This window comes from Macaca mulatta, chromosome 1 (assembly GCF_049350105.2).
Source record: "Macaca mulatta isolate MMU2019108-1 chromosome 1, T2T-MMU8v2.0, whole genome shotgun sequence".
NCBI lineage: Eukaryota > Metazoa > Chordata > Mammalia > Primates > Cercopithecidae > Macaca > Macaca mulatta.
In genome coordinates this window covers 172428385-172444044 of record NC_133406.1, presented here as the reverse complement: position 1 = coordinate 172444044, position 15660 = coordinate 172428385, and the positions used below count along the sequence as shown (strand labels likewise).

General features: G+C 43.6%; 1 protein-coding gene and 1 pseudogene across 4 annotated transcripts in view; both read right to left on the bottom strand.

Annotated features, from left to right (window-relative positions):
* Positions 1 to 15660, bottom strand: part of WLS (Wnt ligand secretion mediator) — a 135956-nt gene that overhangs the window by 61722 nt on the left and 58574 nt on the right. The gene's annotated exons all lie outside the window — the stretch shown is intronic.
* LOC114672102 (C-terminal-binding protein 2 pseudogene) lies at positions 2209 to 3790 on the bottom strand (annotated as a pseudogene).

The following is a 15660-nucleotide window of genomic DNA, read 5'->3' as shown; positions in this document are numbered from 1 at the left end:
CTAAGCCAAATGCTGGGTGGCCTCTCATGTCCACTCTGCCAGAGTCCAGAGCCTCCATTTAAACTCTTCCAGAGACAGGGGCCTCACTCCCTCTGAGGGAGCGCAAATAGTCAGACCTCATCCTCCCGTAACTTGTACCACAGGTCCTAGGTCTGCCTGTAGAAGCCACATGGAAGGTGAGGTCCTTCCTTCTTCCATAAAAAGTGCCTTATGTTCTTGAAAACCATACCAGATCTGCCTGCATTTTCTTTCCTCTCTGACAAACATGACCAAGTTTTTCAACCACCCCTCAGACATGTCCCTCTGGGGCTCTTCTCTGGTCACATTCTGTCTGAAAACATCCTTCTCAAACTTATTCCCGAAAGTTCTCAAATATAGGATCTGCTACTTCTCCAAGAGTCAAAATCCCTTCATATTGTGGATGAAGTTAATGTAAAAGGCAAAGTATTTTTCCAAAATTAAAGACTTATACACAGATAGGAATATAATAATACATAATTGCACAAATGAGTGTTCACACATACTTCCATAACAGTAGGACTGGACCACAAATGAGTTAAACTCACCACAGAACTCATTAAGGAGATGAGATTAATAAAACATTGCACCTATTAATTTTGTCTGTTTTATACTATGATGAGCAAGTTCAAGAGCAGAGAAGTCTTTTTTTTTTTTGTATAAAGGTTTAATTCTATTTAAAAAGAAGATTCATTAAATCAACTTCAAGTTCTTAACTCATGGGACTATTTTGCCACACTTCTTGGTAAATATCATTTTGTTAGGTTATTGGCAAAACAGTTTCAAGGTTCACTTCCCTCCCTTGAACCAGGTCCAGGTCATTTTGCTTTGGGGTAAATTAAAATCAGAACTCTACAAGTTGAGCAACTTTGTTTTTTTTTTGAATTGATTTAGCTCTAACCCACCATTACATCTTAAGGATGGCATGACTTGATAATGATGGACTTGTGTGAAGTTTTGATTTTTCAATTAAACTTTGTATCACATGAAGTAATTGTCAGCGTTCTTGAGTCTGGTTATGGAACAGGCAGATAGAATCCTATCAGTAACAAGAGTTGGAAATTGGCTAATTGACAATGCAGTTGCCTTAAACATCTCAAGTAGAGAACTTTCACGTTAGTGAGATGTGCCTGAATTTCGGAACTTAACAAATTTTAATTACTTTTTATTGAAAACTGTACTGAACACCAAATGTCCACCTTTACAATAAACAAATACAGTAATGGTAACTCACACTAAAACAAAACATACTTCTGATAGCCATTATTTTTCTGTTTGGGACAATTTTAAAGTTTTCCTTTGTCACAAAAACAGGAATGCACCTAAACAAAGCTCAAAATAGGCCATCTTTTAAAACAAAAAGGCAATGAGTCACAAAAGACTATGAATAGAACATGTAACTATTTTGATACAAATCTGATAGGATTTGTTAAAATCAGTCACATCTAATACATCTGAAGTGTTGTTGTATAAAATATCATGTGAAGAAAAGAAGACTTTATCAATGTCTAAAAAAGTGGGTTTGTTCATAGACAATCTGACAAGCTACCAGAAAAATGTTTCCTGAGACATAAGGAAATGCAACATTATTCTTCTTGAACCCTTGTAGCTCAAGACTTTCTACTCAATAAAATAGCAGAGCATCTGAAACTGAGAAAATATATTTGAGTACAAACAGCTTGTGAAACTTAATACTTTTTTTTTTTTTTTCATCATCAGAGGGTTTTACTGAACTTACAACCAACCTGCCTACTCAGTATGCAGTTCAGATGTGAGAGACGCTTCTCTGTACGGGAGCCTGTACTGTCTTCAATCCTATGCGTGCAGGTGTCTATCACAGGCAAACAGTTTTTTCCCCATTTTGTAGTAATGTGATTTTCCTATTAGCAAAAAGAGGTCACCAGCCCCTGTAGACTTAACGGACTCGTCACAGAATGGGGATTTCCTCTTAATATTTTTTATTTTGTTGTGTGAACTCTTGATGCAACATTGTAGAGCGGGGTGTTCAGGACCTGCTGTGCCCAAGGGACTGATAAAGGAAAAAGCTCTATTTATTCTTTGTGATTTGATACACAGATGAAAAACTTAACACACAATAACAGAAGTTGGTCGTTAATAAATCACATCCTAGTCTTTTAGCACTTCCATAAGCAGACAGCATCTTCAGTTTGTAGCTCTTGTAGTTTTAACACCGCAACATCAATGATGTGTATGTCCAAAATCAGTTACAAAGACCGTAAGATTCTTTCTCTCTTAGTTCATCTATTTTTCACTGTCTCTTGGTCCCAAGTGTATCTGAATGATTACCTTCTGGCATTCTCTGCTATTGCTCGTTGGGGTGCTCTCGATTGTCCCCGTGTTTTGTGGGCTGGTTGGGAGAGGGCGCTTGGGAAGGATGTGCCACTGTCAGGAGGTTGTGAGTCACTGGGATGCCTCCAGGGATGATCCCTTCCATGGCTGCAGGAAGTCCTCCTGGAGCCACGCCCACAATGCCTGGAGGATATCTGTATGTGGCACCATCGAGTTCAGGATGAATTGCTTGCTGGTCTATTACTGACCAAGGCGCTGATGTGACAAAGAATTCATTGTTCAGTTTCTTAAGCTTTCTGGGATGCGACCTGTGACGGCTCAACGGATCTCTGTGGCAGCTGCCTCCCTCATCTCCAGTGACGCCTGCTCGCTGTACCAGGCAGTGTGAGGAGTGCAGAGGGGATTCGGTGCATCTTTCAACGGACCCTGAGCAAAGCTAAAGGGCTCCGACTCATGCACGTCGAGGGCTGCCCCTCGTATCCTGCCATCCTTGAGGGTTTGTGCTAAGGCTTTCTCGTCCACCAGGTCACCACGGGCTGCATTCACAAGGAATGCTCCCTGCCTCATCTGCTTTATGGTAAAGTCATTGATGAGGTGGTGGTTATGTTCGTTGAGATTGCAATGCAAGGAGACCCAGCCACTCCGATACAGCAAATCCTGGAGGGTGTAGACCCTTTGCACGCCCAGGGACTGCTGGATCCCATCCTGCAAGTAGAGGTCATAAAATATGATGCTGAATCCAAAGGCCTTGGCTCGAACTGCAACTACCTGCCCGGTGCAACCAAAGCTGATGAGGCCCAGCGTCTCCCCACGGATGTGTGCCGCTCCTGAGGCCACCTCGTGGATCTGCTCCATGCTCTGAACCCGCGTGCCTTCCTGCAATGCCTGGTACAGCCACGTGTTCCTCCGGTACAGATTGAGGATATAGCAGATGGTAAAGTCCGCTGTCTCTTCCACGGTTGCAGACGGGTTGTTACACACAGCAATTCCGAACTCGCCGGCAGCCTTGATGTCCACGTTGTCATAGCCACTGCCTATCCGCAGGATCACTCTCAGAGCCTTGAACTTTCCCAGGTCCTCCCTGGTGAGGGTGATGGTGTGGTACATCTTGACACCTACGGCTTCATTTAGAACCTTCTCGTGGATTTCCTGCGTGGACTGCACATGCTTCAGGATGGGCATCTCCACAGTGCAGTCGCGGCCATCCAGCAGTGCCACCAGGGGGCGGGGGTGCAGGGGGTCCTTCATGATCTGGGGGCGGATACCTTCACAAATTCTGTCCAATCACTGTCTCTTGACTTTGTGCTTATCCACAAGGGACCATTCTTTATGGAACCTTGCAACTCTCAGATAAAAAAAAAAAAAAAAAAAAAAAAGCAGTTTTTTGCTTTTTGCAAAGCAGTCCTCTAAGAACTTAGGGGAACTCGCAGGAGTCTGCATGCATGACGCCACTATGAACCCAATATAAATCTGTCCACAAACTCTAGTTCACACGATGGGCTGTCTGTCTTTTTAAGAGAATAGTTTCATTAGTTCAAAGCCATTTAAGGTGATGAAACCCTCCTCCCGGAAGGTCAGCGTCCACAGCGAAAGGCGCCCTGGAGGCGGCGGCGGCTCCCACCCCTCCCATTCCACCCGGGGCTGCGGCTGTGCGGCCCCCGCTCAGCGCGGCACGGCTCCCGGTTCGGTTCCTCGCTACTCGGGTCGCCGCTGGCTCCTCTGGGCTGCTCCTGAGCCACCTTAAAATGACACACGCACACAGGGACACACGCACAAAAACTTAATCTCTCCAGTTCCCCGTTCCTCCCCCTCCCGCCCTCCCCACCCTCCTTCCGCTCCCCTCCCCCCGCCCCACTCTACTCCTCCAGAGAAGTCTTAATGAGGGAAAAAAAAAAAAAAAAAAGCACAAATCACATTTCCAAAATGACTGGAGATCCATCCACCACTAGGGTTATGAAAATGGGCACAATTTTAGGCTCTGGCTATTCAGCCTTGAAGAAGTCTCAGTATCCAAGCACGTGAGTTTGCTCATCTAAGTAATACCCACCTCCTCCAGGGCTGCAACAAGGATTGAGTCAAGTTAGTGAAAGCACTGCATGCTGCCTAGTATGCAGTAGGTGCTTAATAAAAGTTTACTAAACCTGAACACATACAAGTCACAAGGGAAACAGATAGGAATAACTGCCCTCTGAAAAGCAGGGCTTTGCTATCCACTGGTCTACAGTGGCTTAAAGCTGACATGGCAGCATGGCAGATCCCTGGTTCTCAGAAGAAATCTAGGAAAAGGAAGAGATGATCTATGGAAGAAGGAATTTGAGGCCATTCTGATATAGAGGAAACCCTCGATGAACATCAATACCCACTATTCTATTATTCCTATTTTTATCCTCAGTTAAACATGGTGAATTGGCCACTGTGTTTTCCTCCTGAAATTCCACAAAATAAAGACAAAGACAGTAAAAAGAAAAGCAAAAGATATTAAATCACAGGGGGAAAAAACTAACTGTAGACACATGAGCAGACTAGAGATTTCAATTTTTTTTTTTTTTTTAAAGACAGAGTTTTGCTCTTGTTACCCAGGCTGGAGTGCAATGGCATGATCTCGGCTCATCGCAACCTCTGCCTCCCAGGTTCAAGCAATCCTCCTGACTCAGTCTCCCCAGTAGCTGGGATAACAGGCGTGCACCACTATGCCTGTCTAATTTTGTATTTTTAGCAGAGTCAGGGTTTCTCCATGTTGGTCAGGCTGGTCTTGAACTCCTGACCTCGGGTGATCCACCTGCCTCAGCTTCCCAAAGTGTTGGGATTATAGGCGTGAGCCATTGTGCCTGGCCTCAAAATGTTTTAAAAAGATAAAAAATACATGAAATAGAGTTTCCTGGCAGCCACAGCCTACACTCCTATAGAGGGGATATTCTAGAAAAGTGAGCCAATATGTCTGCAGGAACCTGAAGCCACTCAGAATTTGAAAGCACCAGGGGTTGCACAAGGCAGAACAAAGCATGGCACTGACAATGAGGTGACTGGTCAAAGTCTGCACACAAAACGGCTGGACCTCAGTTCCCCCACATCTTCCCATCTCTGCATAATCCAAGGAGAGACTTTGGACTTGAGGACACCAGGGGAATACATAGACCCAGGGCTGGAGGTAGAGAAGAGCAAGGGTCTGTAGAAAAAATTGTGCCACTCCCAGGTTGGCAGAAACCATGCTCAGAGTTGGTATCTCCCCTTGGTCAGGGACCAAGCTGGCTACAACTTCTCCCCACTTAGTAGCCTCAGTGGTCAACAGAAAGAATCTGTCAGAGCTCCCATGGGGTCAAATCTTAGGCAATAAAGTACATCATACTTCTAACGCTGGAAGTAGGAATTGGGACTTTCAACTGTATTGAAAAGGGTGCTTGGAGAAACACAAGAGTATAAATATGAAAAGCTGTAAAAAATGTTATCAGCTCACACACAGGTTACAAATAACTCACAGGTTGTTCTCCTTGGAGCCGCAGGGTTCAGAGCAACACTGGCCTTAGACACAGGCAAGAGGGGTCTTTGAAGTTTGGGCCCACTCTGTCAACTGTTCCCTTCTTTATAGGACAAGAAACTCCCAAGTGAAGGGGATATGTATACCCAGAGTCTACAGACTCCCTCACTTCTAGACCATGCTCCGAGATGTCAGACCCCAGAACATTCTGCCTAGACAGCTCTGAACTCTTATCTTACTTCCAAGGTCTGTGTGGCCTCTTTCCAGGTCTGGCTTCCCAAGAAGAACTAGACAATCACTTGTGTACTCTTTCTTGGATGGTCGGGCGGGTGGGAGTGAAAAGGCTGCTATTTGTTGGAAGATAGGAACAGAGCTTGAACTTGGAGATTAGGGTGTCCATGTACAAGCATGCAAGGCCCCTCTCTTTATGGGATGGAGCCAGAGGTGGGGAGAAAAGGGTGTAGGGGCCCACGCTTCCTGGCCAGTCATATTTTGGCACAGAATTCCAAGTCATCCATGAATCCTCAATTCAAACCTGGCCATCCGGTTCATTATGCAGGTAACTCATCATCAGAGGATGCAACATACTTGGTTTAACAGTTTGCTGGCCTGATTTATCACTTCTAAATATTTAGACACATGATAGGCATGTCTTCATTCATACTGTTTCCCCGAGCCAGACAAATGTTTGGGGTGGGCCTGGTTCAGAGCAGGTGCCTCAGAGAGACAAGGCTAGATAGGATTGCTTCCTTGCCTGGTCCCAGCTTCAACAGTTATTCTAATCTGTTGAGGATCCTCAAAGGAAAAACCATTTTAAAATATGCAGTTTAAAATGAAAATTGCACACAGTATTTTAATGTACAATTACTCCATATTAAGCTCCCGTGGTTTCTGTGCTTTAAATTACCTCATTTAATGTTCTCAACAATTCCACGAAGTGGACATGAATATTTTCTTTTAATTAATGAGTAAAGTGATGTCCTCAGATCTTAAGGAACTTGTATAAAGTCATCGAAATTGCCTTAAAATAAAATTACTTTTTTTTTTGTATTGCTTAAAGAAAACTGGCTAACTTGTGATAAAAGAAGCCCCTCAAAGCAGTCACACAATATGAATATGTTAAGTCTTTAATAAGAGCAACAGCTGTCCTTCATCAGAGACTAACATGCACCAGCCTTCTTCAGGCCTCACATCCATCCTGGGAGGAAGACGTTATATAAATTGCCCAAGAATATATGGCTAGTATAGAGCAGAGCTTCAGTCTGGATCACATGAGGGTCCCACTGCACTCTACTACCTTTGTTGGTGAAAACAAACAAACACACTAGAATTCAAAAGAAACTAACAAGCATACTTGGTCAAAGAGCCACTCAACACAAACTAAACACCTTTCCAGCTTTTTACAGGAGAGAAACAGGGAGTGTTCCTGGGAGGCTGCAAGTATGGCTCATAAGAATGTCTGGAATTCACTAATCTAAGCTTTCTAAAGCCATCTGTTATTGGTTGTTAAAATTATAGCATGTTCTGCCATCTCCTCACGTTATCATCTCCTTACTTCCTGTGCAATATGAAGCAGAGGTGTTATTCCTGTTTATGAGGTGAAGATGCCAAAACTCAGAAATCCCTACCCTAGAAATACCAGATTCAGGACCCTACAGCTTCATAGCCTGTAGTCTCATAGCATTCTGCCATCTTTTATGATGTACATAAAAAATAGAAACCACAGGGAGAATGGCCCGTTCAAGTGACCTTTACTAGACGGTGATATCACTCCCCACCCCCAGACAGATAGCACACATGAGGTAGCACAAGTCAATCTTAGCAGACCTGGTTCCTTACCTGTTAGCATAGGACTTAATGCCTAGAATTTCATGATTATTACACTAGTTACTGCATGAAAAATGCTTAAGACAGAGCAGAAAGCATGAAGGGTAAGGTATGTTGTTGACATTTTATTAGAGAAGTGAAACTCTTGGACTTCTTAATTCAAAATAATTACCAGGTTTCAGGAACATGGAGCTTCCCACTATGAATCCCTAATCCAAACCTAGATCACAAAACCCAGAAACAAGAAAGCACTAGACAGAGGAACACAGTAAAACTGCAAAGCTGGTTACCTGAATTGTTTTCTCTTCTGCCTCCAATGGACTTGGAAATAAAGTTCAGCATTAATGACGATGTTGCATTTAATAAAACACTGGTTTCATGACTCCTGGGATACTGCGTGGGCAATACTTCCCCTCCCCCCTCCTGAGATAATGAAGGTGAAGAATCCAATTTGAACTCCCTGGGAGAATGGCAGGAAGGCTAAGCAACATTTGGCACTGGAGAACCTTCCCTATAAAACAAGGACACTGGTTATACCAGTTTCATGGGGGTACAGTTGTAAGGTATCAGCATAGGGCATTTACAGATTTGAAATCCATGGTTTTCCATACCTATACTATATGAGCAGCCTTGGTATAGAAGCCCATAGGTCCTATGGGCTAGCCAAGCTTCACATTTCTCAAATAGCTTTGGAGACATATTTTGGCTGGGTGGAGAATTCATTCAGAGGAGGAAGGGAAGCGTGGAAAGGCACTGTCATTTGTTACACTTACTATTTCCATCCTGTTATGGGGGCAGTCTCCCCTGTGCTCCAGGGTTCCTTCCATAGGAGCAGACCTAGACTGCAAAGTGTGGCTATAGACAGAAAGATCATGCCTTTCCATATTGGGAAGCATCAACTAATTGTATCCTTACAAAGTCTCTCTATACCAGTGATACTGCCCTGCCCTGCTTGAGAAAAGCAAAACCAATCAGTTTTCCTGCAGGGAAGTGGAAAGTCAGAGAGGAAAGCAAGTCCCTTCTATAAGCCAGAAATGGTGGGAGGCGCTGGAAATTGCTAGGAAAGAGGTCTAGTATCCCCAAGAAATCTAGGGCAGCTGCTTAATGTAAGAATGGTCCCTGGGGTGGGAATGTGGGGAGAAGGAGAAGCAATGAAAGGCCACTAGAACCTTAATTGAGGAAGACATCAGAATGCTTCTCACCTATGCTCTACACCTTCTACATCTGAAACAGGTATTTACCAGCCAGGATAGTACAAAGTGTATAAATTGGGCACCAAATGCATATGATTTTGAATTCTCCTTTTATGACTTCCCACCTGAACAACCTTAAATAAGTCTCAGATTTCACCTTTGCAGTATGGAAACAGTGGGAACTACTCCCTAAGGCTGCTGGCCAATACCAGTTCCCTCTCCATCTTGTCCCAGGGTGACTGGGTTATATTGTTGACCTATTAACTGGAATAAAAGGGGAAAAAGGAGAGGACAAGATATATTAGAGGAAATCAAGAATGATTTTATGGTTGTCAAAAGCTTTTAAGTTTCCTAGAGACACTTTGACTTTCCTGGGCCTTTGCCTTGGGAAAAAAAATTAAAGAGGTTTCAAAGCTCGTGTGCATTCCCACATTACATAGGGGAGCTGCCAGTCACCAGAGTTTGTTTGGGTAACCTCAGAAAGAGGCCACAGAGATGAATCTCCTCCCAGCCTCTGGCAGACATATAATCTGGGGTTATTTATGCCAGCATTCCTTCCCCAATAAAAAACTCTCTGACCTGGCTTGAATTTTTCTTGACGCTTTCAATTAAGGAAATAACAAAACCAACCCTGTCCTATACATGGTTAGGTCTGGCAAAAATGGACTCAGCTAATTATAAATTTGGCCCTAGCTGTTTTCTTAAGATGCCCTACAGGCCTGGGTGTGAGTGGTTATAAAAATGAATGAGTACAATTATTTTGCAAACCAGCCTAACAGTTTAGATCACATTGCTTCTCTTGTGTTTCATCATCAAACCAAGCATTTGAATTGCAGAGAATTATCTTCCACACGTAAGAAAACGTATTTCTAAGCATTGCAAAACCGGTTCCTTGCTGTATTCCGATGCATTATCCTCTGGTTGAAGTCACATATCTGTCTATGGAACATGATGAGGACAAGGGAGAACGGTGCTCACATTAGGTTCTCTTCAAAGTGACATGCAGTTAGAAAACATCCACTTACCATGATTGCAGCCAAGGCTACTAGTGCTTAAAGGCTATATCACTGAAAAAGTAAGTGGAGACATCCATTTTTTTTTTTAATAAATGAATCTGAAGTACCACAGAATATAGAAAAAAACCATTATCTATTGTTGTTCACCAGGTCGGAGAGTAGCTCTTTCCTCATCTAACTCAACACATTCACCCTGAGGATTTCATCTGATCCTGGGATGCACGTCACGCTCTCCCGTCCTGATTTCCCTCTTGAGATTTGAATTTGCATGGTCACTTTTTACCAGTCTCTCCTCCTCTTTCATGGGTTAGAAATCCAGACCACCAAATGTGGTCAACTCTACTAGATGTCTTTCAGATTTAGCCTCCTCTCTCTCCTCACTGATACTCTGCTTGTTCAGGCCATTATCTCCAGCCTCCATGACTAAAACACCTGCCCTGTTCCTATTTTTCACACTTCTTGCTAGAGAAATGATTTCTAAAACACTTTCAATGCCTTTATATTGTCTTCAGTATGATGTCAAAACTCCTTAAATGGCATCATTGGTTAAGATGTTATATACCGGCTGGGCGCGGTGGCTCAAGCCTGTAATCCCAGCACTTTGGGAGGCCGAGACGGGCGGATCACGAGGTCAGGAGATCGAGACCATCCTGGCTAATGCAGTGAAACCCCATCTCTACTAAAAAATACAAAAAAAAAAAAAAAAAAAAAAACTAGCCGGGCGAGGTGGCGGGCGCCTGTAGTCCCAGCTACTCGGGAGGCTGAGGCAGGAGAATGGCGTAAACCCGGGAGGCGGAGCTTGCAGTGAGCTGAGATCCGGCCACTACACTCCAGCCCGGGCGACAGCGCGAGACTCCCTCTCAAAAAAAAAAAAAAAAAAAAAAAAAAAAAGATGTTATATACCAGCCTAGGTTCTAGTTCTATGAATGTTCACTACCCCTTCTACCTAGGTTGGCCACTTCCTATACAGCCCCTCTTCCCTCCAGCCTTGGAAGATGAGTAAGAGCTCAGCTTTGGAGACAGACAGCCTGGGATCACAGCCCACCTTAGCTATTTGGTGCCTGTGCAATGTTGGGAGTCACTAAATGTCTCTATCTGTAAGATGAGGATAATGGTCATCGTAATGCCCTTCTCCTATGACTGTGAGGAGTAAATGAGATCATGTGTGCTAAGCACTCAGCACGGGCCTGGCATATAGTAAGCACTCAGTCAGTGCTGGCTATTTTATTTATTTATTTATTTATTTATTTATTTATTGAGACGGAGTTTCGCTCTTGTTGCCCAGGCTGGAGGGCAATGGCGCGATCTCCGCTCACTGCAGCCTCTGCCTCCTGGGTTCAAGTGATTCTCCTGCCTCAGCCTCCTGAGTAGCTGGGATTACAAGCATGGGCCACCATGCCTTTCTAAATTTTTTGTATTTTTAGTAGAGACGGGGTTTCTCCATGTTGGTCAGGCTGGTCTTGAACTCCCAACCTCAGGTGATCCACCCGCCTCAGCCTCCCAAAGTGTTGGGATTACAGGTGTGAACCACGTGCCTGGCCGCTGGCTGCTATTTCAAGGCTGTTACTCAAGGTTATCTACACCTGCTGTACTCTGGGTCCCCAAAATCACACCAAATTTTAAAGAGATGTCCCCTTTGAGAGGGTGAATTACAAAAGGCTTCTTTATCTGGGCCGCAGACAGTGCTTTGCATCCCCACTTGTGCCAGACTCCTACTTATCTTCTGGAATTCCCCCCAGATTTACCCTTGCCTTCTTTTACTCACCCACACTCAATATAGCACCCCTCCTCTTGCTCCCCACAGCACCCTGTTCACCCAGCAACATGACACTTACTCCCCACGGTGCTTCTCCTGACTACTTATCCCCATCTCTCTCCCTACCCATCTCCTACTTAGGCTGGGTTCTTAAAAGCCAGGGACTGCCTCAGTCTTGTTCACAGTTTTAGCACTCATGTCTTTGCACAATAGATATTCATTAAATATTTACCAAATTAATGATTGTCACCCTTCTTTCTCCAAATAACTCTTACAAACCTAAATTTCCTGTCACTCTACCAACAAACAAGTGGTTTGCTCTATTTTGGTGACATTCACACTTTCTTTCCCCATCACCTGCCTTTTTACTCCTGCTCCCCACAGACCCCTGCACAAATACCTCTGAAATCCCTGGTGCTAGATGGATCATCCAACTCTATTTTTGCTTCCACCAAATATTTCTGAGCACCTACTGGTTTCCTCACACAAGACTGGCTGTAAAGTCTAAAACCATAAAAACCCTAGAAGACAACCTAGGCAATACCATTCAGGATATAGGCATGGGCAAAGACTTCATGACTAAAACACCAAAAGCAATGGCAACAAAAGCCAAAATTGACAAATGGGATCTAATTAAACTAAACAGTTTCTGCACAGCAAAAGAAACTATCATCAGAGTAAACAGGCAACCTACAGAATGGGAGAAAATTTTTGCAGTCTATCCGTCTGACAAAGGGCTAATATCCAGACTCTACAAGGAATTTAAATTTACAAGAAAAAAACAAACAACCCTATCAAAAAGTGGGTGAAGGATATGAACAGACACTTCTCAAAAGAAGACTCTAATGCGGCCAAGAAGCATGTGAAAAAAAGCTTATCATCACTGGTCATCAGAGAAATGCAAATCAAAACCACAACGAGATACCATCTCACACCAGTTAGAATGGCAATCATTGAAAAGTCAGGAGACAACAGATGCTGGAGAGGATGTGGAGAAATAGGAATGGTTTTACACTGTTGGTGGAAGTGTAAATTAGTTCAACCATTGTGAAGATAGTGTGACAATTCCTCAAGGATCTAGAACCAGAAATACCATTTGAACCAGCAATCCCATTACTGGGCATATACCCATAGGATTATAAATCATTCTACTATAAAGACACATGCACACATATGTTTATTGTGGCACTATTCACAATAGCAAAGAATTGGAACCAACTCAAATGCCCATCAATGATAGACTGGATAAAGAAAATGTGGCACATATACACCATGGAATACTATGCAGCCACAAAAAAGGATGAGTTCATGTCCTTTGCAGGGACATGGATGAAGCTGGAAACCATCATTCTCAGCAAACTAACACAAGAACAGAAAACCAAACACTGCATGTTCTCACTCATAAATGGGAGCTGAACAATGAGAACACATGGACACAGGGAGGGGAACATCACACACTAGGGCTTGTTGAGGGGTGGAGGGCTAGGGAGGAATAGTATTAGGAGAAATGCCTAATGTAGATGACAGGTTGATGGGTACAGCAAACCACCACGGCACATGTATATCTATGCAACAAACCTGCAAGTTCTGCACATGTATCCCAGAGCTTAAAGTATAATTAAAAAAAAAAATATTCAGAGAAGTTCCAAATCCTATATATAAATAAATGCAAATCTTATATAGAAATAGGATTTGGAACTATATACATGTATATCAACATAAAAATGTACGTTTGTATATGTCTATAAAGAGTGAAACAATTAAACTTCTTCTATTAAAAAAAGAGTAGGAATAAAAAGGCATATAAGGCAAAGCCATTGCCCTCAAATTGTTTACAGTAAAGTGGGGAAGGCAGGTATATACATAAATAAATATAATTCCATGTAGTTTGTACTGCATTAGAAGTATATATGAAGTATACAGTCAGCACAAAAGATCAAGAGTTCTGAGTAGAAGGTCAAGAAATGTAGCACGGAAGACACCATCTCCTGGCTCACCCTATTGAGAAGAGGTGATGTTTACCAATGAATTACAGAATAGGAGTTCACTAGGCAGCGAGATAGGAGAAGGCATTACAGGCAGAGGAAGCCCCATGTATGAAAAGTCACAGAAGCACAAAATAGCAGGGTGCAGCCAGGGAAAGCAACTAATTCAATATGGCAGGGAATGTGAGAGGGAGTGCAAGGAAAAGGGAAGGCTAGGGAACAGGAAGCGTCTGATGACAAAGGGAAGAAGCTTGGCCTGAGTGCTGCAGCATTTTGATGAGACGATGTTAAAGCAAAGACGGAGATTCTGGCAGCTGTATGGCAGACAGACTGGGATGCGGGGGCAGGTGGACAGAGAGACGTCCTAAGGAAACTGAGGCCCGCTGCTAACACAGTTCTCAGTGTGCTTACGACGATTTAACCTTGTCGAAAATACTGCTGGAAGGATATTTTCTAAGGAATTTGTTTACCGAGGAATCTGAACCCAATGATGAACCAATCTTTTGCTAACAAAGCTAGAGAACTCAGAACCATCCAAGCCGGCAAGTGTTAAAACACTGGAAAGCAAATGTGGCAACAGCACTTTCCTATTTGACCATAATCAACATCAATGTGGAGAGAAAACAAACCTGACAGCCAAGGGAGGAAAACACACAGTGGGTTTCTTTGCTTTCTCTCCAGGACACTGTCAGTACACACAGCATTTAGAATAGCTGATTTGATCGTTGTGAAAATCTACCTGCGTGTCTCTCTCTCTCTCTCTCTCTCTCTCTCTCTCTCTGAATGCAATTAGAGAAGAGAGCTTCATTCACACTGTGTCTAAAAATAGATGATGGCAGGGTTCACAGACTGACAGCTGCATTCTCATACAGTAACCAGGAAAGGAATGGGATGGCTAATTTAACTTAACAACTTCCAAAACAAACAGTGCAGAGGGAGTCCAGGATAAAGAGAAAACACACAGGTCAGTTCTTCAAAGAGCTGGAAGAGGGATGGGGTCGCTCCATGGCAGTTTATTACTCCTCCCCAAGTCCTGACGAAACCAGCTAAGTATTTTGCCCAGATCTACCCAGAGTCCTTCAGACAAGAGCTCTGGCAGATGAACCGCTACAGAGATTCAGGCAATATCAAGCAGCAGGGCCAGGACTTTCCCTGCTGACTTCTTCGTACATCCCCTGGACACAAGTAAGCTAAGAAGAGTCACGACGTTTTTCTAGGCAAGATAAATAAATGAGTTTTTTTTCCCCTTCACCATATCTAAATTATACTCTGCCTAGCCTGGGGCATTTAAAAAAAAGTTATCCAGGAAATAAACATGCATCATTAAGGGGCAGAAACCAGGTGTCTAAAAGAAGCAAACCATTTCTTTCCCTCCCCTCAGTCCTAAAATGTTTTCCGTTTTCCTCCTCAGTCTGCCTTGCCTAGGGAGGGGATTATGGTTGGGCTTCAAAAGAAACAAGGGAATAATGCCTGTGGACGGGTAGCAGATTCTCTCTGCAGCTCTCCCACAGCTCCGTGTGTTGGCGCTCAGCGCTGCTGCCAGCCAGCTAAATGTCAGATCACGGCACCCCAACATTCCCTCACCGCATACCTCCATTGCCCTGGTGACTAAGCTGTTTCAACAGCTGTGTTATTGCTGGAGTCAGGCCAGTGTTATTCACACGGTGTATTTGTTTCATACGGCTTATGTGGGGAATTATTGCACTCGGCTTTGGGGTTCTATTTGAAGATAAGGTCCTTCCCTTGATCAATCAGCCAGGACATTCCCCAAGTTGGGCTCCAGGAGACAATGGGACAATATTCTACTGCCACCCGGGGTTCCAGATAATAGACAGATTCAAAATACTATAAAGAAGGTGGATGAAGCATATGTGTGTGAGAGAGAAGGAAGTATAATGGAAAACCATGACCTTTGGTGGAGCCGCCAAAGATCTCTGCTGCTCCTCCCTCAATAAAAGCCACCCACAACACAAGAGTGCTAAGCTGGACTCCCTTTCTGCTCTTCCTCTCCAGCCTTCACCCTCAGCTTTTCTCTTAAAATCATCGCTCTTTCCTTTCGGGTCACGCTAGCACTGTTGCA